This window comes from Dipodomys ordii, unplaced genomic scaffold (genome assembly GCF_000151885.1).
Source record: "Dipodomys ordii isolate 6190 unplaced genomic scaffold, Dord_2.0 Scaffold127, whole genome shotgun sequence".
Lineage (NCBI taxonomy): Eukaryota > Metazoa > Chordata > Mammalia > Rodentia > Heteromyidae > Dipodomys > Dipodomys ordii.
In genome coordinates, this window is record NW_012267343.1 from 6,054,073 (window position 1) to 6,081,635 (window position 27,563).

Below are 27,563 nucleotides of genomic sequence, written 5' to 3' on the forward strand. Positions count from 1 at the left end.
GGAAAGTGTTTTGGGGTGGAGAAAGTGCTCCTGTAGAACAACCATTACCAGGTGGCTGTCGGAGGTCGGTGCATGGCCTAGCTGGAATCCTGTGGCAAGAAATAACAGTGGCTTAGACAACGACAAGAATGAGCAATAGCCTTTGGCAGTGCTTAGCGAAGATGACTCAAGTGCAGACCTGTGCATTGCCAGGCTATCTCTGGGGCTGGAAAAGCAGCAGAGAAGATTACAATGGGCAAGAAATAGCTGGCAATGTGTGCTTCACCCGTAACCACACCATCTTCTTGATTCTTGCAACTCTGTGCATTACTTCACTCCTATTTTGACCTCACAAGTACAATTAGGAAAATATCTAAGAGTCCCTACAATAGTGATACATGTTAAGAGAGCGAATAACATTAGAGAAAATGATCAAAAATCCACCCAATTCTTCTCTCCCATGCTCATAAAAATGACACTCAGCTCTGTACTAATAGCCTGGGAACATCCAAGCTCCCAAAGCCTGAGATAGTTGTGTTTTCTGCTCTTCTCTCTGGATAATCCACTTATCTTGATAATAGAAAAGCAAATACTAGGTGAGTTGGAATAAAAAAAACACTGTTGCTTTAAATTCTGCCACCGATTTCTGTGATGGTTGGAAATCAAGTCCCATCTTCTTTCGGCCACATTGCTACAATGTATTCTGCACAGTGGTGATGACATCACTTGGACAGGGACCAGGGTTGTGGTCATCCAGCTCCATTTTCCTCATTACCTAGGCAGCAGTGTCTTCTCTCCCCTTTCAGGTCATTAATTTTTTAGAAGAGGGCTTGCTTTAAATATCCACAGTGGTGCTTTCAGCTGAGCCACACAGCAGGTTTCCCTTTCACAGCCGGCAGGACACGCCAGGCTTTGATGGAAGGTGGCTTGCCTGAGTGGGCATTTGAGATCCCTCTGAGTGTCTCCTGAGAAGGCCTTGGTCAAAGTCAGGCTAAGGACACTTGTTAACTTTGTTTCCAAACTAGAGATAGAGTTAGGGGTCTAGCCTTGAGTTAGAGAGAATGAGCTTAAAGGTCAGGAGATTAGAACGGCTTCTCTAGAGGTTCTTTGCAAGGTGTCCACAGGTCGGTTACAGCTCAGAGTCTTGCCTGGTGGCACTGGGACAGTCCTGTCCCTCACCTGCGGCTTCCATGATTGTAACAACCTTTGGAAAAATGAGGCTTATTACTTCCGCAAATCTATGTTGTCTATCAAGTCTGTTAATGCTATGTTAAACACTGTATTAAGCACCAAATAAATAGCGGGCAATAGCATGGGCACACAGGCCATTATGGAGCTCATAATTGGAGAGACAGAGATGCACTAAAAGGCAAACAAGTAATATTACAAACTGAGATGTTCCTTGGGGTATCATGACATGGAATAGGAAGTGGGCCTTGGGTGTCTGTATTAGAGGGAACCCAGGAAAATCTCTTTGAGCAGTTTTGAAAGCATCCATGAAGAATGTGATGTGTGTGTTTGTGTGTGTGTGTGTGTGTGTGTGTGTGTGTGTGTGTGTGTGTTGTATATATGTTCCTTGTGTGTCTGTACAGACATACAACAAGAGGCTGGTGTTCCAGGCAATTTGTGTGAAGAGTACTAAATCAAAAAGTTTCAAGTGTGGGAGGAATCAACATCTGATGTGACTGAAAGCTGGTGGGGGAAGGACTGGACAGCATCATCCACATAGAAGAAATGAGAGCTCTGCATTTTACAAGTAATTGAGTAAAGCTCATTAAACCAAAATGTATGCAGGTAATAGATGGAGAGCCCCAAATGAATGATCATTAGGAGGCATTGTTGTCTGTTACAATAACATACGAATGAATTCTGGTGCTCTGTCTTTAGAGAGCTCCTGGTATACTATAGGAACATAAGGGCAGAAGGAGCCAGCGATGTCTGTAAAACAAGATAAACATTAATACATGCTGAAAGAAAAGTGGATGTGAAATGGCATTGTGAACAGAAAGGAGGGAGAGACAAACTTCTCAGAGGGGGTTTGTCTAGGAAGGAAGGCTTCCTGGAGGAGATGCCCTGACAACTTGTTGTTTGTTTGTTTGTTTGTTTTTATCAGTCTTGGGGCTTGAACTCTGGGCCTGGGCACTTTCCTTCAGCTCTTCACCTCAAGGCTAGCACCACTTCCAGCTTTCTGGTTGTTTATTGGAGATAAGAGTCTCACAGACTTTCCTGCCTGGGCTGCCTTTGAACCCTGATCCTCAGATCTCAGCTTCATGAGTAGCTAGGATTACAGGCATGAGCCATGGGCACCTGGCTTCTGATAACTTGTTTTTGAATAAGGACCAATTCACCAAATGATCCTTTGTCATCATGTCATTTATGTTTTTATTGTTTTTCTACAGGAACATCTCATTGTCTTTTTTTTTTTTCGGTCAGTTGTAGGGCTTGAACTCTGGGCCTGGGTGCTGTCCCTCAGCTCTTTAGCTCAAAGCTAGCACTCTACTGCTTGAGCCACAGTGAAACTTCCAGTTCTCTGGTGGTTTATTGGAGATAAGAGTTTCACAGACTTTTTTGCCCAGGCTGGCTTTGAACTGTGATCCTCAGGTCTCATCCTCCTGAGTAGCTAGGATTACAAGAGTGAGCCACCAGCCCCTGGCTCATCTCATTGTCTTATTGGGGCCAATCAGCTTCAGTGTAAGAGTAATTTAAATTGTGTGAGATCTGGACTTCTTTCCTGTTCTTGTTTCTCTTCTGTAATAAATGAAACAGGTAGTACACAGAGTGGGAGAAGAAGAGGGAATACCCGAGTTTGGTGTGTGTTATCTGCTCATGCATTCTCTTTTGCCTGGAATTAGATATGATTCATATCACTGTAATTCCTGCTCATTCTTCAGATTGATCCAAGGACCTCTTCATTCATTCATATTCATTAAATCATGAAAATGCTCCATGCTTGAGGATTTGATATGGATATTAGAGACAGAGAGGAGAATTAGGATGGCTTGATTGGAGTCCAAAGTATAATCAACAGTTTGTGTTGTTAAATGAATGAATGGTATAGACTAAAGTACCTTTTAATCAGGAAAAACAATGTACCTAAAGTCACATAGGTGTGGAGCACATTACAAGAGTGAATACTCATTATAGATATTTTTAATAAGTTTTTTTTATTGTGAAAATACTGTACGGAGGGTTACAGTTACATGAGCAAGGTAGTGAGTACGTTTCTTATCAAGCATTGTTGCCTCCTCATCATTGCAGATAATCTTTAAGAATAGCCAGTGTATACCAAAATCAAGTATAATGACAACATGGAGAAGAACATACAAAGGGGGGAAAAACAAAGGAGGAGGCAACAATGCTTTATAAACAATGTACTCATTATCTTGCTCATGTAACTGTAACCCTACTGTATAGTATTGTCACAATAAAAAACTCATTTAAAAAAAGGAAACAAAAAGATCACATTAAAAACAACATAGTACATTAAAAACAACAACAACAAAGAAAGGCCTCTGTGTCCCTATCTTGGGGTTCATTTTGCTTAACATCATTTTTATATGGTCATATGTACATAGCTTTTGAGCGTTTTGGCTCATCTGATAACATTATCCTAGATGTATACTAATTATTGCAAATGAGGGAAACCATGGGACCTATATTTCTTTGGGTCTGGCTGGTTTAATAATGGGGACTAGTTCTTGTGACCTTGAGTAATGGTGAGGATTTTTAACATTGATCTTCAGAGTATGGATCATGGGTTTTAATGCCATTTAAAACAGAAAAAAATAACAACAACAAAATGAAATAAAATGGCAAACAAAAAATGGAAGCCTCTGCCATGCATTTAAGAATGAAAAGAGTAAAGTTGCTCTTTTCTTTCCAACACATCTCTCACATATGTAAACTATGCATAAAAGATGATCTGATTTTGGTTTTGATTCAAACATTCTTATAGTACCTGATATTTATGTTAACTTAAATCTTACCAGTTCAAGATTGGCCAAATAATGATATTTTCAACAGGAATTTTAAAGTCCAATATTATTTATGTGTTTGAATATGATTGCCAGGAAGGAAAAACCTTAAAGTTATATGACTATATAATCCATTTTATCTAGGACAAATTGTCCCTGATGCTTCATGAATATGACCAAGGATTTTCAATAGTTGTACTGGTATAGAAGACCTAAATATAATATTAAAGATTTTATAATGGCTCCATCAGGAGAGTATGACTCTGAATGCTTGTCATCCAACAAAGCTCATTTCCCCTCATCCTTTCTTCAGTTAAAATAATAAAGGCTTTTTCCTTCACAGTGGGTCTATAGACAGGACTGGCTAAACAATGCCTAAACCTTCTCTTGTATGGAGGACTTATAAAACTTGATCCAGTGGTGATATCTTTGCTGGACACAAGGTATACCATGTGCTACTGCCCTGGTCCCTGCTACTTCTTAGGAACTGAAAGAAATAGCTGATGGGTGAGTGAGGAAAAGAGGTGAGGTGAGCCTGAAATATGTATGGGAAATAAAGACAGAGTGCTTCTTACTTACATACCTTTGTTTGCAGGTGTTTGGTATAAATCTGTAACTAGGTACTGCTTTTGATTGTTTGCAGTGGAGTTTAGGTTTGTGATAAGTCTTCCAGAATCAAGAATATTAAAAAAATTGATCCAGGTGTGGTGGTTCAAGTCTTTAACTCCAACTATTGAGGAGGTAGGAAGATGACAGTTAGAGTACAGCCTGGGATAGTAGATTGTGAGAATCTATCTGAAAAACAAACTATAAAGCAAAAGCTTCACGTGATCGGTTTAAGTGGTAGAACACTTGCCTAGAAAGCGAGAGGCCAAGAGTGTCATCCTTTGTAAGCACCAAATAATAAATAGATAGGTAGGTAGGTGGTGGATGGATGGATAGATAGATAGATAGATAGATAGATAGATAGATGTTTCTGTTAGAAGATAAATACTTTGGTGGGATTTCTGAATCCCCTTTATGTAGTGTTTAAAGGCAATTTTGAACAAGCAGGTAGGTGATGTTTACACAGGAGCAGAAGTGGATAAACGTCATTTAACCTAGACACGAAGCAACAATCTTTTAAATGAGTTCCTATTGTGAACTGGATAAATTTATATTCCCTACTGGGTCGGAATAAAACTGAGAAGTACAATTTTTGTAGCATCTAAATTTAGCATCATACATACACTGATTTGATGAGCTTTCGTTGTTTAAAAATATTAGTTGGTAAAGCCATCTGGTTAAATGGAAGGAAAAGAGTACCCCTAAAAAATCTTTGGACACAAATATTTACTTATTGTAGTCTGAAAGAAATCAAGTTGACAGTTTCCTCTTTGTTTTGTTAGCATGAATTTTCTCTGAGTTTCCCAGATTGTGACACCTGGAGAGAGTATGTTCTCAGAGGTATGGTCTACCAAGTAGAGTTAGTTGAGAATGTCACCAATTCAGTTTCTGGACCATATCCAGAACTTTGAGAAAGATTGGCAACAATGCAATGAAACATTACAACTCTAAGCACTGACAAGGCCTGTGGCCTGTAATCCTAGCTACTAAGGAGGCTGAGATCTGAGGCTTGTGGTTCAAAGCCAGCCTAGGCAAGAAAGTCTATGAGATGTGTATCTCCCATTAACCACCAAAAAGCCAGAAGTAAAGCTGTGGAGTAGTACAGCAAAAAGCTGTTCCTGGTCAGTGAAGCTCAGGGACAGTGCCTAAGTCCTAACTGAAAATTGGAACACTGTACTGAAAGCAAGCAAACATTCATATTCTTCAACGTAGATGTAATGGCTCTTTCTTGAAATCCAGAACTAGGGAAAATGAAGGAGGAGGATTGTGAATTCAAAGCTACCTGGATTATATACAGAGCCCATGAGACATAAACAAACAAACCAAACTAAACTCCAAACAACAACCAACAAAAAGCTACTCTTCAAAAAATGCCATTGATACTAAAATAAATGGAGTTGTGCACCAATGGCTCATACCTGTAATCCTAGCTACTCATGAGGTTGAGATCTGGGGATCGCTGTTCAAAGCCAGCCTGTGCAGGAAAGTCTGTGAGAAACTTATCTCCAAGAAACCAGTAGAAAACAGAAAGTGGTGCTGTGGCTCAGCTGTGGCTTCAGCCTTGAGTTGAAGAGCTGAGAGACAGCACCTAGGCCCACAGCTTCAAGCCCCAGGACCAACCAAAAACAACAACAACAACTAAAGTAGATGGAGACATGGCAGAGCAAGTCATTACAATAATTCAATTTACTGATAGAAATCAAGGTCCTTTCAGATAACCAATGTGCATACATTTAAGTACATTTCTGTGTAGGTGAGCTATTTCTTAATGTAATGTATTTTTGAAAACATCATATTACTTAGAAAGCTTTGGAACATTCACCAGTATAAATAAAGCAAATTTGCCATGCAATAAATCCCTTATACATGATATAACTGTTTACATTGCTTTAGCAATCCTTATTTCTCTCAGAAATATCTCAGCAAGCACTGTGAACTAGGTGCTTGAAGTTTCCTTTAAAGATGTTTTTACTTCACTTCTATCTCTTTGGCCATTTTTAAATTGTATTTGAAGGCCAGAGTTACTTAAAATCTCTCTGCTTGTCAATGGGATGACAGATTCTAGGGGCTGGCACTTTTCTTGACCCAACAGTTGCTTGTACTGAAAGTATCACGTCAGGATAGGGTTTCTGGAATGAGGGTCCCATGGTCCTATATCATAATTTGCTGTGGAACTATGTAACCTCAGTGATGAGATTTTTTTTTCCAGATTTCCCCCTCCAAATACTTTGGCCAGGAAGAGAGAGGAATAAAAGTTGTAGCTTCATCAGAAAACTGTATCCCAATTTAAAAAAAGCCTTGGGATCTTTCCTTCATTCACATTAATAGGACCTGCAATCCAATGAGGTTCTCAATGGCTTAATGTTTAACTAATACCCTGCATCAGTTAACCACAACTACAACACACACTCTAAAACCCACTTCACTTGTTTACAGTTCTATGAATCAGCATTTTTTGTTGGCTGTTTCTTCTGTTGGTCTCTTTGGGGGTCATTTATAACTGCTGCAGTAAACTGAGAAGAACTGTAGAGTCTTAAGTCCTCACTCATGGTTCTTGTGAATAGGCTGCTAGCTAACTAACTGCAAGAACCAACTGTTCCCACTTAGGCTCCAATTTACAATGGTGTCAGAATTCCAGAAGAGACAAGAGTATGAGTCATGGGGATTGCTAGGTGCCAGTGGCTCTTGTCTGTAACCTTAGCTATTCAGGAGGCTGAGATCTGAGGATCAGGGTTCAGAGCCAGCCAAGGCAGGAAAGTCCTTGAGACTCTTGTCCCAAATAAATCACCAGAAAACCAGAAGTGGCACTGTGGCTCAAGTGGTAGAGTGCTAGCCTTGAGCTGAAGAGCTGAGGGACAGTGTCCAGGCCCTGAAAAAAAAATCAAGGAGCTTAAATACTTTCCCAGCCTGTGCTATGCCCAACATTTGATAATGTTCACTGGTCAAAGCAACTTAACCATTTGACCAAGTCCCAAAGCCAAGGCATGGTGAAGAAAAACTCTACTTGTTAATCAGACATGTAGCAAAACACATTAGGAGGTGTGTTTATACAAGATAGTGGAATTATTGTAACTCTTCTTGCAAGCAATTTACCATACTGTTTAATTTTTGCAAAATATTACTATAAGGCACAAATTATATTTCTCTCAAACTTTCTCAGTAGGATGCAGGTAATAAATAAACTCTGCCAGTTTTACAGCTTGTTGTAAATTAAACCCATATTGTGGATACACAACTTCCATATCAATCACAAAGCAGATAAGGATTATTATTAACCAAAATCTAGAAATAAAACAACTAGTCTTCTCAAGATGTCTACCTAGGAATTCCAACCCCCATTTTCTACAATCTGTATTTTATTGGCACTTAGAATCCAAACTGTATAGTTTGGGATCTTAATTTTTTTGTTGCTTCATGTAATTCTTCAGTGGTCACATTCAACAATTCAAAATACATATGCCATGCATCATTCCGGTGACAAGTCCAACTCGAAAAAGACAGAGATGAATCAAATCTAATCTTGATTTAGGGGAACTGACAGTCTAGCTCCTGATCTTGACTAAATGAACAATATTAAACATATTTTCTTTTAGCAATTTAAAATTATATGTCCAGTCTAGTCATTTGCTGACCTAGTCATGACCTTCAAACATCTTTCCTGCCCTGAATCACAGAACTCTCCCTCTTTGTAATTTTTCTGTCTTTGTGGACATTATAAACAAATGAGTCAAACTTCCTTATTTACTTTGGCTACTAGGAACTTCAGAGCCACATTTACAAATCATCTCACAGATAGAGGTGAGGGTCATGTTTATTCAGCTCTGCATCTCTAGCACTTGAGAGAGGTCATGGGATGGATATGGAATTTATGTTGAATAGATGAAAAGACAATGAGGGCATCACACTGATACAAAATCTTTGATTTGGACCTTGATTGCTTTTGCTCTTGTTGTCTTGTCGAAGACTACTTTCTACAAAATATTAAATAAGTTCCATTAGTCATATCAGTATAAGAAGTGGAATCTTCAAATGTCTACAACTGTGATGTTGGAAGTATGCAAACAATGACTAATATGTATTAGATGGTGCGTTGAACCGAGTAACTTTGACCTCTGTCATTGGTAAGGATGTGATTCTGTGACTGTGAGTGCATTCTGTAGTCCAATTTCTGTCTTCTACATATTTATGCAATATTGATAAATACTGTGGGCTTTTGTGTATGTGCATGTGGGGGGGGTAGGTGTGTGTGTGTGTGTGTGTGTGTGTGTGTGTGCACGCATAGGGAGAAAATAGTAGACTTTCTAGCCACTTGACTGAGATCTTCACTATTTTTATCTTTTTTTTTTGAGGTGGGGGGTCATAGAGCTTGAATTCTGAGCTGTCCCTAGCTCTTCAGCTCAAGGCAAGCGCTCTACCACTTAAGCCACAGCACCACTTCTGGTTTTCTGGTGGTTCATTAGAGATAAAAGTGTCACGGACTTTCTGGCCCAGACTGGCTTTAAACCACGATCCTTAGATCTCAGCCTCCTGAGTAGCTAGGATTATAGGCATGAGCCACCAGCCCCCAGCTATTTTTATCTTTAGAAACAAATGTATCCCAGGTATTGTGTGACTGGAAATTAGTTTTTAAAGAAGCTATATTTTGCACTAATTGGGACCTTTAGGTTATGAAATGTGTATCTTAAATTTTCTCTGCTTGGCAGTAGATACAAACTCAAAGCAAATATTGGATTCAAATTTTAGATGTTTTAGCACAGTGATGTTGAAAATGGACAATACAATTTGTGGGGGGGGGCAGTCTTGAGGGGAGAAAACTGGGAGAAAATTAGGGAAGAAGTGACATTGTGCAAAAATGAATGTACTCATTATCTGACATATGTAACTGTAACCCCTCTGTACACCACCTTTACAATATAAATAAATAAATGGTTCAGATATTTACTTCAATCCAAGTTCTACAGCTTAATCACACCCTCTCTCTAAGCCCCGGTTGACTCAACTGAGGGGACCACATATTGCTTTTTTTTTTCTTTTCTTTTCTTGTCTTGTCTTTTTTTGGTCAATTGTGGAGCTTGAACTCTGGGCCTGGGTACTATCCCTGAGCTCTTCAGCCCACGGCAAGCACTATACCACTTGAGCCACAGCACCACCTCCAGTTTTCTGGTGGAGATAAGAGTCTCACAAACTTTCCTGCTTGGGCTGGCTTTAAACCACGATCCTCAGATCTCAGCCTCCTCAGTAGCTAAGATTACAGGCATGCGCTACCAGCCACAGGCGTACATATTTCTTAAGATCCAGCCTTCATTGAGCCTTCCAGTAGGTGGATGAGAACAACAGTTTTTCCATAGCTTAGATGATGTCATGCGGTCCAAATCACCATTGATACAGTTGACCAGGATAAGGCTGTGTCAACTCTCCTCCTAATACCACTTCCAGTAATATATTTGGAGCCATCTCCAGTAATGGGTGTGAGCTCAGCTTACTGGACCTGTTTTTCTCAGAATAGCTTTATGGAGAACTGCTCCTCACAAGCAGATGCCTGCTTTTATCACTCCATATATTAGTGAGTAAGTGAATGACTGTGAAATTTTCCTTACTATGCCAGCCAAATGGATAAACAGGAAAATACAATCATCTCATGGGCCAAATCATCACTGGCATTTAGAATGCTTAAAGGAAAGAGGGACCACATGGTTGTCTATTGCTTTAGGATCCATTCATTCTCCATCAAGCATTTTTTCTCAGACAATGGGGGATGGGCACATTAACTGAGGATCAAGTCCTCAATGTTCTTGTGCATAGATGACAGCCACAAAATATGCACAGAAAGTATCTGTTAATTTATCCATTTGTTCCTCTACTACACTAAGACTCGTTTAGAGTAAGGACCATTGTTACCCCTCTGTTTTCTCACACTTTCCCAATACCCCTCTATCCCAAATTGTAAAGTTCATTTCCAAGACAGTGTCTGTGAGTATCACTGTTGCATTAGTTCACACTTTGTATTTTTCTTACATTTTGTTATTCCCTTTCCCTTCCTCAAATCAGATACATGTATATACAAGACACAGGGTATCAAAATCAAAAACAGTGTCAACAGGAGATAAGCCAAAGGGGAAAAAAATGAAAGAAAAAGAAATAACTTCACATAATACATTATAAAACAAAACAAAAACAACAACAAAGAAATGAAAATAAACCCCTCTTGTTTCCAAATCTTGGAGTTCATTTCAATTAGTATCATATTATATTGTCATATGCATATAACTATTGAGCTATTGTGATCCTCTACTAGGACTACCCTAGATATATACTAATTATTACAAATGAGGGAAATCATGTTGCCTATGTTTCTTTGAGTCTGATTTTCCCCCAAGTTTTTTCATTTCATTATGAACGGGGTGATATCATTCTTTCAGATGGAAGCATGGAATTCCATTGTGTATAAATACCATATATTCTTTTTTAATAAGTTTTTTAATTGTGAAAATACTGTACAGAGGGGTTACAATTACATGATCAAGGTAATCAGTATATTACTTATCAAGCATTGTTGCCTCCTCCTTTGTTTCCCCTTACCATCCTGCCCGCCCCTCCCATTCCTCCACCCCCCCGCCAAAGTTATAGAGTTCATTTTGGACTTAACATCTTGTACATCTCATTGTTTCAATGGATCCACCTGTATTCCTATTTAAACAATTTGTTTTTTCCTTTCCCCTCCACAAATTATACCAACATCAAATACAGTGAAAACAGGGGATATGCCGTAGGGGAAGGACATACAAAGCAACAAAGAAATCATCTTACAAATATGTTAGAAACAATAGCAAGAAAGAAAAAACATTTGAGTCCTTATCTTGGGGTTCAATTTGCCTAACGTCAACTTATCTTACTGTTTCTGCTTGTCTCAGACATATACTTATTGCAAATAAGGGAAACCATGGGACCTATGTTTCTTTGGGCTTGGCTTACTTCACTTAATATAATTTCCATTTCCTAACAAATGGGACAATGTCATCCTTTCTGATGGAGGCATAGAATTCCATTGTGTATATATTTTCTTGATTCATTCATCTACTGAGGGGCATATGGGTTGGTTCCATGTCTTAGCTATGGTAAATAATGCTACAATAAACATAGTTGTGTTGGTTGCTTTAGTTTGGTCTTGTTTGTGATCATTTGGGTGAATGCCCAAAAGTGGGATTGCTGGATCATAAGGGAGCTCTATGCGCAGTCTTTTGAGGAACCTCCATACTACTTTCCAAAGTGGTTGAACAAGTTTACATTCCCACCATAGAAAGCCCACGGATTGGGAGAAGATCTTCACTAGCCATACAATAGACAAGGGTCTCATATCTAAAATATGCATGGAACTCAAAAAATTAAATCCCTCAACAACAAATCCTCAAAGAAACAACTGCCCAATAAATATGTGGGCTAAAGACTTAAAGAGAAACTTCTTGAAGAGGAAAGAAGAATGGCCAATAGACACATGAAGAAATGCTCAACCTCCCTAGCCATAAAAGAAATGCAAATCAAAACAACACTGAGATACCACCTCACCCCAGTTAGAATGGCTATAATCAAGAACTCTAATAACAACAGATGCTGGAGGGGATGTGGACAGAAGGGAACCTTACTGCATTGTTGGTGGGAGTGTAAACTTGTTCATACCACATTTTCTTTGATTTGTTGTGTTTCTGGATCTCTATTTAGGAAGTTTCAACCTGTGCCAAGGAGCCCTAGTGTATCACCTATCTATTCCTGTAATATTGTCAGGGTATCTGAACTTACCTTGAGGTCTTTGACCCTTTGGAGTTTATTCTGGTACAGGGTGATATTTAAAGATAGAGCTTCAGTTTTCTTTGTGTGTATAGCCAGTTCTGCCAGCACCATTCATTGAAGATGCTGTCTTTTTTCCATCTGATGATTTTGGCTCCCTCGTCAAAGATTAGGTGGCTATAGGTCTGTGGGATCATTTCTGGGATCATTTCTGTTTTTCAGTTCTATTCCATTACTTCTCAGAAAGCCATAGACTTTTACTCTGAGTGAGATTCCCCAGGTCAAATCACAATTCTAGATATTCACTGAATATGTGTTGAATGAATGCTGAATAGAGATATTCCCAGTGTGTGAATGAAAATATCAAAACTACTGTGTTGAGCAATTGTTATATAGAGTATTAACTCTTGGAGTATTAAAGCAACCACAGACCTAAAAATTCCATACTAAGAGGAATTCACCAAATGGATTCAGTATCAGAGGACTGAGCAATGGTCTCAATTGCCAAGTCAGTGTAAAGGGCCACATAAGAGTTGGGACATTTAGAGGGTCATCCAGAATGAGAAGCAGTACCTAGAAAAGCATAAAGGAGAGAGAATATGTTCCATGAACATGGCATGGCCAACCTTACTGAAGCAAAGTATAGTAGGCTGTGGCTTGGGATTACATCACAAGATTGAGTGCTGAGATCATTAGGGAAAGAGAAAGGATGGTTCTGGAGCAAATGAGTAACATCAAGGAATCCATTTTTAACAAACTTTGTTCTAGTAAGGAAGTAATAAACCAGTCATGGGGCTATTGTGAAGAAGTCTGTTTTGGTCTTCAGCTGAATCAACAGAGAAATAATGGAAAGGCTCACAGGAAATATGAAGGAAGGCAAATCTCCATGACTTAGAAACATGTTAGGTTGGGAGATAGAGTTCTCCCAGCCTATCTTCTCTGCAGGTCTTTGTAATAATTGTGTATATTCAAATATTAACCAGCATAACTTCTTTTCTTTTGTTGAGTAGAGAAGTGACTTTGAATAGTTCGAAAACTCTCACATTTTTCAGAAATGTGTGCTGTGGCTCAAGCACATGTTTCTTAAATGAAATTTCTAAACTAAGAAAATTCAGAAGCATCACTGAATGATCACGGAGTTCCAGAGTCTCACTTTATAGTGTAGCCTGGAGTCACACCAAGGTCTCAACAGTTGAAAGGTATATACAGGAGAAAAGTTGGAGGTACCTCTGAGACATTTTACTTGGGAAGGGCAATGTGGCATGGTGGGATCTAAAAATAGGTAACCAGAGCTCAGTCTCAGCTCCTATGCTCACTAGGCACATCAATTCCAGCAAGTTAATTAACCTTTTTATGCTTTAATTAGCTGATGACTAAGAATGATGGAGTATATAGAGACAGGGCAGATTATATACCACACAACTGGAAGCTTGTTTATGTGGACCATTCAAATATAGATAATCAAGAACAGTTGTATTTGGATGGTCTACCCATACAAATATACACTCTTGACACAGAGAAGACAAGTGTGTGTGTGCACATGCGTGTGTGCATGCACACACACACAAACTTAGGGTAGCAAGAAAGAAACTTTTGTGAGTGAGCCACGTTCCATGTTTGGTCTGTCTAGGTTTGTGGAAGAACCAATTTTCGGGCATACCAGTGGTAAATGAACTCTAAATTGGGAAATGAAGCCCTGGTAAGCTGTTGCTTCTATGTTAACACTTTGGAAATCACTGGATACAAGTCCCCCTAAGAGATTCAACAAGTTGATCACAACTAGTAGATGCAGACCCACAATAAGTCCAGAGGCGTCTGGCTTCCAGACTATACACAGGAATTCATTCTCCTACCCCATATTCTCTCCAAACACAACCACAGCCAAACCCATTTTCTCCACAGTCTTCCTCTTCCCATTCACAAAAACCCATGATCCAACTGAAGAACCCACCCTTTTCTCTGTCTACCTCACCCCATCCCTATGACAGCCCCTGGATCCTCACCCTTGAATTCAGGAGAACTTCCCATCAGCGAAGCAGTCAAGACCGCGGAGATCTCACCAGCTTAGCCTTAGGCTTCCACCGGATGTGATTCATCCCCAATAACGTCCTACTTCGCAGCTGAATGCCACCTTCTATTTTTCCACCTGGGGCCTGATTTTCCTGGGCCTGGTTTCCTGGTTAGACAAACGTGTGAGCAATGTGTGGGATGGATACAGGAGGGTTAAAATAGCCAAACCACAAAAGGTTACTTCTAAGCTTACTCTGCTGAAGTTCCAACCTCCACATTCTTGCTTTTTATTGAAGAAAAAAAATACTCTGTCCAGAAAAATCCCCCAGAGTGAGCTGTCAGGTTGTGGGAGTAATTACCTCTCCAGAATTAACCTGAAGCCAGAAAATACCTTGTTGGAAGGGGGAAGGGAGGCTGGCATATCTTAAATTAGACACTGAAACTCATCAAGTGATAGCCATCTCCAATTTTCTTTGGTCAGACCACATCTAAAGTTTTGTGTCTCCTTTCAAGTTCCTCACTTACCTTTCCAAATAAAAATATGTGTATTGATTTCTTCTTAATATAAAAAGCAATTTATGCCCATTTAAAAAGCATTCTGCTAGTACCAACTTATATAAAGGAGAAACTAAAAATTCATCATGTATAATTCCACCCCAGACCTAACCACAATTAATAGATGAAGCTTCTGGGCTTCACTCTGGTAGGGTGTTGTATCTTTCTCCCTAGGAAAAGAGGCTATCATTCTATATGGACTATCTGACAACCTATTTGTGGCTTTAAAATAAGTTGTGAATTTTTTCTGTGTCAAGATTTATAACTTTGTTCTCTTTTTTAAAATAGATTCATTGATTTAATCACTTTTTCATTTGTTTATGAATTTTGAATAGCATTTATTGATCATGCCTATGAGCCAAGCACTGGAGAAGAGCTGCCGATTTAATGGTTTTTACTATAAGTAGGGCATGAAATTTATTATTATGGTAATCTTAAATGTAGGATTCCATAACATTAAATACATTTTCCTTGTATTTCAACCTTATGTCACTATCCATCTCCAGAAAAAATTTAACCTCCCCACCCAAAACTCCTTGAGCTGTTAAGTAATGTTTTACATTCATTCTTCCCATCATTTGATAACGACTGTTCTATTTGTTGCCCCATGAAATTAACTACTGTAAGTGTTACACCTAAGTGAAATCATACAGTATGTTTCCTTTTGAGCCTGTTAGTGTATTTGGCACAATGACTTAAAGAATTACCTGTGTTTTAGTATGTCATTTGTTTTTTTCTTTTTGCTAGTCATGGAGCATGGACTCTGGGCCTGGGCACTGTCCCTCAGCTTTTCAGCTCAAGGTTAGTGCTCTACCACTTGAGCCACAGCTCCACTTCAGCTTTTTCTGCTCATGTGGTGCTGAGGAATTGAACCCAGGGCCTCATGCCTGTGAGGCAAGCACTCTACCACTTTCGGTACTGGGGCTTGAGCTCAGAGCTTCGTGTTTGTCATATAAACACTCTAAAAATGGAACTATATCTCCAGCCTAAATTTCTCTCCTTTTAAAGGGTGAATAATATTTTGCTGCATTTATATGTCCCATTTGCTTATCTAGTTATCTCATGCTAGGCATTTGGATTGCTTTTACTTTCTTTAAACCATGAATAATTTTACTACCAACATGTGTATTCACATCTTTTTTTCTCATGTAAGCATAATATTTTTATTGTATATTAATCAAGGGGGTTGAGAGAGATGAGGAAAAACTATGAAAGGGTTCACATTGATTAAAATGCATTGCACCCACAAACCATGTTTCACCTCTTTTTACAACTACTTAAGGGTAATATTTCAGAGTTAAAAAGGTAAGAATTTTCTTCTTGCAAAAATATAGCTTTGTAGAACACAAATAAAAAATTCAATTAAATGGAAATGTAATAGAAACTTTGTTTACTTACCATAGCTAAGATATGGAACAACTCAGATGCCCTTCAGTAGATGACTGGATCAGAAAAATGTGAGATACACACACACACACACACACACACACACACACACACACACACACACACACAATGGAATTCTATGAATTGCACCATCCCATTTGTAAGGAAATGGAATGACTTGGAGAAAAAAATCATATTAAATGAGTAAGCCAGGCCCAAAGAATCATTAGTCCCATGGTTTCCTTTATTTGCAATAAATAGTATACAGCTAGGATAATCTTAGCAGATGAGCAAAATAGCTCAATAGCTACATACATATGACTATATAAGATTGTGCTCAACAAAATGAACTCCAAGACATAGACACAAAAGGTTTTTCTTTGTTGTTGTTTTTTAATGTACTATGTACTTTCTTTTTTCTTATGTGTTCCTCCTCCATGGTTTATCCTCTGTTGTTACTGTGTTTGATTTTGGTACCCTGGGTATTATATATGTTTATCTGAATTAGGGACAGGAAGGAGAATGAAAAGGTGAGACAAAGGACAGAGAGGGAGCCAATGCAACAGCAATACTCACAAGACACTATGTTGGGGGTGGGGGAAGGGAAAGAGGGAGAAAAATGAGGGATGGGGTAACAAGTTCCAGAAGAAATGCACTCACTTCCTTACTTTGTATTCACATCTTTCCCAATCTCTAATTTCAATTCTTTTGGGTAATATCCAGAAATCAAACTACTGAGTTATAAGGTAATTCTGCATTTAATTCTTACACAAATATTATTTTCTTTTAGCAGAGGTTTCATTCTACATTCTTACCAACAAGTAGAAGGGTTCTAGCACATTCACCTTTTTACTAGGTTTTGTTATTTTTCTTTTTTTTTAGTTTTGTTTGCTCTTATATTTTTTTATTGTGAAAATACTGTACAGAGGGGTTACAATTACATGGGCAAGATAATGAGTACATTTCTTATCAAGCATTGTAGCCTCCTCCTTTGGTTCCCTTTCCCATCCCTTCCTATCCTCCTCCCGTCCCCCTACCCAGCCTACCCCCCCCCCATGCTGAGGGGATGTGGATAGAAGGAAACCTTACTGCATTGTTGGTGGGAGTGTAAACTTGTTGAACCACTTTGGAAAGCAGTATGGAGGTTCCTCAAAAGACTCCACATAGAGCTCCCTTATGACCCAGCAATCCCATTTTGGGGCATTTACCCAAATGTCTACACTAAATGTCCACACTAAAGCTACCAGCACGACTATGTTTATTGTAACATTATTTACTATAGCTAAGATATGGAACCAACCCAGATGCCCCTCAGTAGATGAATGGAAGAAGAAAATATGGTATAGATACACAATGGAATTCTATGCCTCCATCAGAAAGAATGACATTGCCCCATTTGTTAGGAAATGGAAAGGCTTGGAAAAAAAATTATATTAAGTGAAGTAATCCAGGCCCAAAGAAACATAGGTCCCATGGTTTCCTTATTTGCAACATCTAGTATATGTCTGAGTCAAGCAGAAAAGGTCAGATAAGGTGATGTTAGGGATATGAACCCTAAGATATGTATTCAAATGTTTTTTTCTTTCATGTGATTGTTTCTAACACATTTATAAGATCATTTCTTTGTTGCTTTGTATGTCCCTCCCCTCACAGTATAACCCCTTCTTTCACTGTATTTGATGTCGGTATAATTTTTGGAGGGGAAGGGGAAAAACAAATCATTTAAATAGGGATACAGGTGGACCCATTGCAACAATGAGATGTACAAGTTGTTATGTTATTTTTCATTTTTTAAAATGCAATAGTATTGCAAAGGGTATAAAATGGTATCTTATTGGTGTTTTGATTTATATTTGTCAAATAATTAGGATTATTGGCCATTTTTCTATATGCTTATTGGCCGTTTGCATACATTTTAACAGATATACTCAAGTCTGTTTTTGTCTTGTAATTGTTGGTTTGTAGGACTTCTTATATATAATGGATATTGATCCAAATATATATATATATGTATATATATATATATATATATATACATAAATATACTATTTGACATTGCTTTCTTTCATTCTGTGGTTGCCTATTACTGTTTTTTGTTGTTGTTGTTCAAATAAAGTAGAATGGAATAGGCTCTGACTAGATCAGGCAGGGTATTGAAAGCTATGCATTTATACTTAGAGCCAAGCTGTTATAAGTGAGTGAGAGCTTGAATAAGTGTGGAAAAGTGTGAGGTATTAGGAATATGTTCCCAGGAATGTATTTGCTCATGTGTTTTGCTTTAAGTAAGTAACACTAGCCTTAAAGATAATCAGATCCCAGGACTTTAAACCATGCTACCCAATTTCTCCTTACCACCCAAGTCTATTTTCTGCTATTTTAGCTACTTTGTCTCATCCTGTGAATGGACATTTTCCAGATGCTAAGGATTGAGAGACTTTGGCTCTACAGTTGGCACCAAACATTTTCCCTGATACAGGTTCTGAAAAAAGGAGAGACTTGCTTATCTCCTTTATTAGCTGCTCTGCGTCTGCTCTGTACTTCATCTTTAGCATCAACATCAACAGTGCAGCATCATACTGGTAACTTCCTGTGACTGTATATTCTCAGGCCTGACCTTAGGTCTAAATGAGCATAGGCCCAGTACCCCTTGTAATCTGGGCTCAACAAGCCTTTCAGGGGATTCTGATGTACATTCTATGCACACTTTTAAATCGATCAATTTGTTTAAAAACGAATGAGTAGGTATTGGCCTCAGGCTCACCCTTGTTGCCTGCTAAGTCTTACAATTGATAGAGCCACTGGAATCTCCTGAAGGATTTGGTAAAGAGCTGTTCTCCAAAGGTGAACACAAATAATATAGATTTCTATGATCAGAGCTGAAGAAAGGATGCCAGACATACTGAGATCTCAGATGTCCCAAATCATTAGCATCTACTTGGCAATCCACACTGAATGTGAGGGGAAACCTTAAGAGAAGTTTGCAGCAAGAGGGAAAGACTCAAGCAAACCTGCATGTAAATGGCAACTGCCAGTAATGTGTGGCTAGGTGGAGAGAGCAAATAGGAGGTATTACACTTATCTGGAAGTGAAGGTTGACAAGTAGTGAGGCTGAGAGATACTTACTAACTCAGCTCAACAGTACTCATTGATCAATTAGACAATGGGGAGTGGAAGAGGTCTTAGTCCACACAAGGACTTGTATGAGCTGTTTTCCTGCACTTAAAAAAATCCCCTCTCTCTGCTTTCTTTACCTGGAGCAGCATAGGATCCTTCACCAGGTCTCTGCTTAAGTGTTTCATCCCTAGGGAAACATCATCCTCTAGCCTTTCCCCTACTGCTGTTTAATTTCCTTTATATCACTTATCACAGTTCATCTCACTATATTCATTCACTTACAAATACTTTATTTAATGTTTTAGCTTCTCCAAAACCTTGTATTTCTTTCAAGTAGAAACTGTTTCCTCTCAAGGGACAAAGCATCTTGGTCTGTAAGTATATCACTGCTCAGCTCTTGGTGCTGCTACTGAAAGTTACTTAGCTTTTTCTGTACCTTCATTTTTTCACCTCTTAAACTGGTATACTCCTACTAGTCCTACCTCATGGGCTGATGGTGAGGCCTACATTAGACAGTGCATATGCCAAGTATGTTCTCTTTGAGGAACAGCATATATGTAGTAAATACTGTTATGGTGTTAAATGCTTTAATTATACCTTTCTCTGTCCCTGTGCCTGTTAATTAATATTTATTCTCAATTAAGCACCTGGAAAACAAATGAAAACCAATGTGTGAGTGTGGCACTCTGGATCTGAAAGGGGAGACAGTGGAAGAAGACTATGGTGTGACAGACAAAGAGGAGAAGGCAGCATTGGACAGTTTCGGTGGGATCTGCTTAGCATGCTGTCAAAGCTGCTACTGAGAAACAGTCAGACCTGTATCTGCAGTTCTGAATGGAGCCTGAGGGGTTGTATTAGTTTCCTATATCTGCTGTAATAAAATACCACAAACTGGGAATCTTACAACAGTAGACATTTGTGTTTTTCACTGTATCAGAGGCCAAAAGTCAAAAATCAACAGGATTTCTCCCTTGCCAAGGTTCAAGGAAGCACCTGTCCTTGCCACTTGCAGCCCGAAGCATTCTTTAGGTGGTGATGGCATACTACCAGTCTCTCTCTACATCTGCCTTCCCATAGTCTTCCCTTTGCCTTCCTGTACTGCACCTGCATAGAAACTCATTAAATCTGCCGTAACCCTCATCCAAATGAATTCATATTCTGATGTACTAGGTGGGTTAAAACTTCAGCATATCTTTTGTTGGAGGGACTGAATTCACAATTTGAGTAATACACATTTGTGAAATTCATGCATTTGCACACTAAAGCGTGTCAAAGAGAAATACAGCTTTGTGGTTAGGATTGGAGGTTCTGGAGTCAGGTAAAGGTGACATTGGTTCCATTACCTTCTGTCTGAGAACTTGGGGGAAGTTTCCTAAGTTCCAAAGCCTTAGATTCCTCAGTTTCAGAAAAAGGACATTAGGAGGCAAACAGTAAATTTGCTCCATGCATTTGGCTTGTAAGAGAAGTATTAAGAGTACATAGTTATGGAAAGAGAACTGAAAGTTACCTGCAGATCTCTGAATTCTCTTTTGCAGAAGAGATGTCCGACCCATGATTATAAACCCATAATTAGGAGATATACATTATGAAGATAAATGATTTCACTCAATGCTACAAGATGTTTTCATGCTATCCCCTTCTTAATGATTGCACAAAAAGATAGCCAACACCACTCAAATCCCCTGGTGTTTGTATTAAGGCGATGGTTGAATTTTAGGCCTGATGAATTTTTTTCTACTTGTGATTCCAAATTGATATTCAAGAGACCATAAATAAAAGACATTTATTGAATGAGAGGAGTATAATAGAAACTATTCTAGAAAGACATTAGGCAAAATCAAAGTTCCTACCTCTCCAATTTAGTTCTAAATGCAGCTCTGTATCCAAAGGCCAAAAGTACCAGTCATTTATTTCATATTATACTTAATGTCCTTTTTTTGTAGGCTTTTATGGAAGAGGACCTGTAGTCTCTGAGAAGCACCTCTGAATCAAAATAAGGATTCCTTCATTCTGTAAGTAAAAGCTCATGCTCACGCTCATGTCCTGTCACAGAGGGAGAGCCATCCTAGCTAGTATGCACTTGGGGTAAAATGAAGAACAAAGGACAGTTTGTGTCTAGTCTCAAGGCGAAGTTCATGATTTCCTGGGCAATGAAGGAAAATCTTGGAGAGTCATGGAAGCCAATGAACAAACAAAGCTCCATATCTTAATGCCGCTATGTAGTGGTTTCTAAGATATGTCACCTAGGAATCATCTTTGGGCAAGAACGACTCCCTCTTCTTTCAGCTTCTCAGAATGATGCTGGCAGACAGCTCAGAGATGTGAGGAACACACTCACCCTCACCAAAGAGTGTCTCCTTCCTCCAGTGGCCTTCATTGAGTGTCCATAGGAACAACAGGCCTGATACTGTTCCTTCTGCCGGGGATATCTATGAAGGGCCATTTTAGTTTCCAAACTCTCCATGGAGATGGTTAAAGCTTTTGTGAGATTGCATGCCAACCCGCTTCTGTCCAATTTAAAAAACAGCATGTACTTACTAACAATGAACACATTTTCTTCTGAAATGTTATTTTATTATTATTTTGTTTTTTAGTTTTATTTTTGCCAGTCCTGGGGCTTGAACAGCCTGGTGCTGTCCCTGAGGCTCTTTGTATTCAAGGTTAGCACTTTATCCCTTGAGCCACAGCGCCACTTCTGGCTTTTTCTGAGTTGTGATCCTCAGATCTCAGCCTCCTGAGTAGCTAGGATTTCAGGTGTAAGCCACTGGTGCCCGGCTTTTATTATTATTTTTAAAGAGCTTTATTGAAGTATAACTGCCATGTAGTAAATACCTATTGAATGTATACAATTTGCTGAGTTTGGTTGTGTATGTACCAGTGTGGCCATCACCAGGATCAAATATAATAGAGATATCAGTCACCTCTAAACATTTATTCTTCTGTAATTTTAAAGGATGTACATAGAAATGGAAAAAGTAAGAAAAAGCACTACTATAAAGGATGATGTGAAAAAATTTATACATGTGTCAATTAAAACCTGTCTAAAGCAGTCTCACATACACACACACACACACACACACACACACACACACACACATACACACAACTTAGAGGTATATTCAGCAGTCATTCTATATATTTATTTAGTAAAGGATTATATTTTATTTTTAATTTTATATAGCTTTTTTACTGGGTACTAAAGACATTAAAGTTGTCCATATTTATGTGATATATTGATAGGTGGGTAGGATGGGTGAACTTTAAATTAAAATACTTAAAAGTCTTCCTTTTAGCTTTGGAAAATATACAGAATGTGCCCATTACGTATAGTCATCATACCAGGCTCTGATACTCTGACTCTTATAACTACCATTAATACTCATCAATTTTACCATCTAAACTCTCCTTCTTTGCTTTTCTCCCCAGATCTGCTATTATTATTACTTTGGGTTGTTCACTTTTAACTTTTGTCAATGATCTATATTAATTCCCTAAAATTGCACACTTCTTTTTTAAAATTTTCCTCCAGTACAATATATTTTATTAACTACTGTTCTCATTTTGTATATTAACTCTCTAGACATATTCATTCTACATATATGGTACTTTGTAAAGTTTAGCATTTATATCACCATCCTAGCTTCTGGTAAATACTATTTATTCTCTTTGTCTATTTTCAAATCCCACATATAAGTGATATCATATGACATTTTCCCCCTGTATCTCTCTTACTTCACTGAGTATAATGTTTTCCATTTATGATGTGGCATCTGTGTCAGAATATTTTTCAGTTTAAAAAGTCAAATCATATTCCATTGTACCTATGTGTCATAATGTCCTCAACTCACCCATCCATTAGCAGGCAGTCATGTTGTTTCTGAATCTTGGCTATCCTGAGTAATGCTAGAAAGAACATGGAAGTGCAGCAATATTTACATCCTGTTCATTTCTGTTTTTCCGGGTACATACACAGAAAAGGGATTGCTGGGTCATATGGAATTCCTAATTTTGATCTCTTTTTTTAAAACTTTCATTTTAAAATTCAGATTCTAAGTGTCTTTCAAGTGTTTATTGGTTATTTTTTTAAATTTTATTTTCTTGTAAAGATGCTGTACAGAGAGGTTACAGTTACATCAGTAAAGAGTACATTTCTTGTGGAGCACTGGTACCTCCTCCTTTGTTTTTCTCCTACTATCACTTCCCCCCACCACTTCCCTCCTCCTCCCCCCCTCAAAGTTGTAACTTGTTCATTTCCAACATAGTGTCTTGTGAGTATCATTGTTGCAATGAGTCATCCTGTGTCCTTGTTTCAGCATTTTGTTTTTTTTCCTACCCCTCCCCAAATTAGATACATGTATATACAAGATGCAGGGTACCAAAATCAAATACAGCGACACAGAAAGAAGAAAATACAAAATAAACAAAAAAATCACGTAGTACATTATTTTAAAAAGTAGTCTATGAAAATATCTTAATGTCACCCCTTTCTTTCAACAATCTCACCCACCCTTTCCCCACTCACCCTCCCCTTCTGCTTCTTAATTTTGTGGGATACACATGAGATTTTTAATCTGCATTTGCCCCTCTTCATTCATCTACCCCCTTCCCTTTGACCCTACTCCATCCCTTTTGAGTACCCTTCCTGGTATTTTATTTTGCTGATCTCTGATTTTGCCATTCTAAGTAATTACACTATCTGAAATCTCCCTTGAATCTACCATATTTCCATTAATACATTTTTATACACTTGCATACCACCCAATGGATTTACTTACGTATTTGTAAGTTAATGATAGCTTTCACATAGCAAGAAAAATATGGATCCTTTGTCTTTCTGGGCCTGACTTACTTCACTTAACAGATTTCCTTGGGAACCATGATACTATTTTGAAATGGTCATACCAGTCTATATCCTCTCCAATAATGTACAAAGGTTCCCTTTTTTGCACCTTGATGTCAGCATTTATCTTTCAGCTTATTGGTAACAGCATTTGAATAAATTGAGATGGTCTCTCATAGTGGCTATGAGTGTCATTTCCCTAATGACTGGTAATGGTAATGTTCACCACCTTCTCATATATCTGTTAGCTAGATCTATGTGTCCTTTGGAGAGATGTCAACCTTGATCCTTTACCCTGGTTTTAATTGGATTATTTATCTTTTTACAACTGAATTATATGTTTTGTAAATTTGAACGTTAATCCCTCGTAGGTGGTTTGTAAATATTACCCCCAATCTTTAGTTGGTTGCTGCACTGTTTTTGTGTGTGTTGCTTGTCAGACATTTTATTTTTTGTTATAGTCCCATTTGTTCATGTTTTGTTTATAGTCAAAGATAGTGATATAGTATCCAAAAGGTCTTTGTGAAGGCCACTGTCAAGAGTTTTTTTTCCTAGACTCTCTTCAAGGAATTTTATGGTTTTAGGTCTTACAATTTGATTTCTTTTAAATTTGAGTTGAGGTTTTTATGAATGGGATAAGTAAGGGGTATAATTTTATTGTATACATTTATCTTATTTTGCATGTGGAAGTACAGTTTTTGAATCATTATTTATAGAGGAGACTATCTTTCCCAATTGTATATATTTGTACATTTTTTCCTCTCCGGTTTTAAATATTATTATGATATAGGTGATATTACAGTGTCACAAATCGGGTAATGAGTACATTTCTTTTGGACAATGTCACCCCTTCCTTTGCTCTCTATTTGTGCTCTTGTGGGAAAATTACTATAGTATATAAGTGAGGATTCATTTTGGGGGCCTACATGCTGTTCTTCTGTTCAAGATTTGCATTTTCATGTCAGTACTGATTTTGTTACTATGGTTTTGTAATATTATTTTAAATCAAGAAGTATAATACTTCCAAACTTATTATCCTTTCTCAGAATTGCTCTGAACATTCAAGGTTCATTTGTGGTTGCAAACAAATTTTAGGATTGTGTTTCCTACTTCAGTGAAAAATGCCATTGAGATTTTGATTGAGATTGTATTGAAACTTTATATAGCTTTGACTAGGATGGATATTTTCACATCCTTTTCACTATCCCATGAGCAAAGGATATATTTCCATTTACTTGGGCCTTACTCAGTTACTTTAATCTGGGTATTATGGTTTTTGAGATACAGATTTTTTGTTTCCATTGTTAAGATTATGGATCAAAATTTTATTATTGTTTTGGAAGCAATTTTAAGTGTGATTATTTTCTTGACTTCTTTTTCTTTATTAAGTCATTATTTTGTATAGAAATGCCATTGATGGGGGCTTAGAGTATAGGTTCTGGGTAGCACTGCTAGGAGCACTGGGAAAAAGCTTCTGATTTTTGTGCATTAATTGTATTCCCTAGAATTTTACTGAATTTATTAGTTCTAATTGTTTCTGTTGTGAAATCTTTTGAGGTTTTCAGTGTATAGAACTGTATGATCTGAAGATAGATGTCTTTTTATTTCTTTTTCTTGCCTAATCACTTCTGCTAGCACATCCAGAAATTCTTATTTTGGATTTTAGTGACTACACTTTGAAAATTTCCTTATTGATTCTAGAGATTGCTATGATTTTCATACATGGCATTTATTTTGACCAGAAAATTCATTTTTTTGAGGGGGGTTCTGGTCATGGGGCCTGAACTCTGGGCCTGGGTGCTGTCACTCAGCTCTTCAGCTCAAGGCTAGTGCTCTACCACTTGAGCCACAGCACTACTTCCAGCTTTTTCTCTTTTTGCTTATGTGGTGCTGGGGAATCGAACCCAGGACCTCATGTATGCAAGGCAAGCGCTCTGCCACTGAGCCACATTCCCAGCCCCCAGAAAATTCATTTCTATATCCAAGGAATTGAGGTTTACTTTTATTGAAGAAGAGTATTAAACATCTTTGAATGCTTGCTTAAGAGTATTAAACATCCTTGAATGCTTGCTTCTTTTATGTAAATTGAAATGATTTTGCTTTTTTGTTTTGGTTTTGGTTTTTGGTTCTGTTCTGAGGGCTTGAACTCAGTTTCTAGGCTTTCCCTGAATTTTTTGTTTTTGTTTTTCTTAAGGCTAGTGCTCTACTCCTTGAACCACAGCTCAACGTCTAGCTTTTTGGCCATTAATTGGAGATAAGGGTCTCATACTCTTTTCTGCCTGGATTTGGCTTTGAACTGAAGTCATCCGATCTCAGCCTCCTAAGTACTTAGGATTACAGCTGTGAGTCACCAGAGGCCAAATAATTATAGGGCTTTTAATCTTTCATTCTACTAATGAGATGAATCATACTGATTAATCTACATATGTTAGAACAGATTTGCATGATAAGGAGAATTCTAAGTTAGTCATGATATATGCAATTTTTGATGGAAAATTCAGTTTACTAATAGTTTATTGAGGGTTTTGTTTGAATGTTTATCAGAGAACTTTATCTGTAATTTACCATTCTCATATGTATTTGATATACATGTGATGCTGGCCCCAGAAGACACATTTGAAAATATTCCTTGTAGCTTTTCTTTTACTTGTCTTTTTTGTTCTTTTGGAAGAGTTTCAGGAGTATTGGAATTATTTTTTCTTTCAATGTTTGGTAGAATTTAGCTATGAAGATATCTGGCTCTAAGCTTTTCTTTGTTAGAGGTTTCTGATTGCTTCTTTAGTTTCCTTATTTGTTATTATTTTACTTAGACTTTATACTTCTTCCTGATTCAATTTTGGCAGGTTGTATTTTTATAGGAATTTATCCATTTCCTCTAGGTGATTCAATTTTTTGGCATAAAATTGCTTATAATGGTTCTTTGTGAACCTTTATTTGTGAAGCATCTGTTGTAATTTTTTCACTTTCACTGTTGACTTGGAGTCTTCCTTTTTGCTTAATTTAAATCTGATTTCATTTATTTTTTAGAAAACACACTCTTTTGTATTTTAATGGTTTTTCTATTCTCTGATTCATTTCTGTTGTGATCCTTATTATTTCTTTCTTTTAATTTAATTTGCTCTTTTTCTAATTCTTGAAATAGTAAACTATTTATATAACAGTTTTCTTACTTTTCATTGGAAGCATTTACTCTCTCCTAAAATCACTTCTACTGAATCCCATAACTTTTGGTGCATTATGTTTCCATTGTCATTTGTCTTAATATTTTTGCTTTTGCTGGTACCAGGGTTTAAGCTCTGGGCCTTGTACTTGCTTGT

The 27,563-nt window shown here is 37.8% G+C and overlaps 1 pseudogene; it reads right to left on the bottom strand.

Annotated features, from left to right (window-relative positions):
- LOC105996130 overlaps positions 1-27,563 on the bottom strand; it is a 72,318-nt pseudogene that overhangs the window by 25,704 nt on the left and 19,051 nt on the right.